Source organism: Diachasma alloeum, unplaced genomic scaffold, assembly GCF_001412515.2.
Source record: "Diachasma alloeum isolate Michigan unplaced genomic scaffold, Dall2.0 Dall_scaffold_00185, whole genome shotgun sequence".
Taxonomy (NCBI): domain Eukaryota; kingdom Metazoa; phylum Arthropoda; class Insecta; order Hymenoptera; family Braconidae; genus Diachasma; species Diachasma alloeum.
Genome location: NW_021680351.1, coordinates 2076413 through 2077153, shown reverse-complemented (window position 1 = coordinate 2077153; position 741 = coordinate 2076413).

Below are 741 nucleotides of genomic sequence, written 5' to 3'. Positions count from 1 at the left end.
GGAGTGTATGGAGTGTACGGGAGTGATTCACGCAATAGTGCGAATAGTCACGACCTACATTATTTACTATCTTTCCATATTATAAAAATCAAAATCGACTTTTGGTGATAAAAATCTGCTGATTTTATTTTTATGATGATTTATGCAAATTTCGTATTTTGCACCATATCTTAATAATAAGCGACAGCGGCCTAAACGTAGCTTATATAGTCGACAAACCTGTGGAATGCAGACCCGACAAAATACCAATTTCAATAACTAGAAAGCCGTTGAACGGAAATATAAACACCTAAACGTGAATATAGGAAATATAGCTCCTGAAGTAAATGGCGCGTACACTGAGAGAAAAATCTGAACTTCGATTTACAATAAGAAAATAGTTGAGGCATTTTGGTGAACAATACGATTTTTTTTGTGTGCGGCACATAACATTCTAGTAATTTCACAAGTGTAATTTTTGCAAATCAAAATGCAGTTAAATTAAGCAAAGTTCAAAAGTAACCACGACAAATCTGTCGTGAGGAGAACTATAAAATAGTTGCAATGACTACATTCCACTGTAGTAATTACTTCTCCGGCCATAGTTACCGTAACCCGTGAAAAATTGTTGAGGACTTTTTGACTATAATTCGATGGTGATGGAATATAGTCAGAAGAATTATATTTTTCTCTCAGTGTAGCTAGAACGAGAATATCAGCCATAACGTGAAGCAACAGAGGAGTGAGGGGAGTGATAGGCCC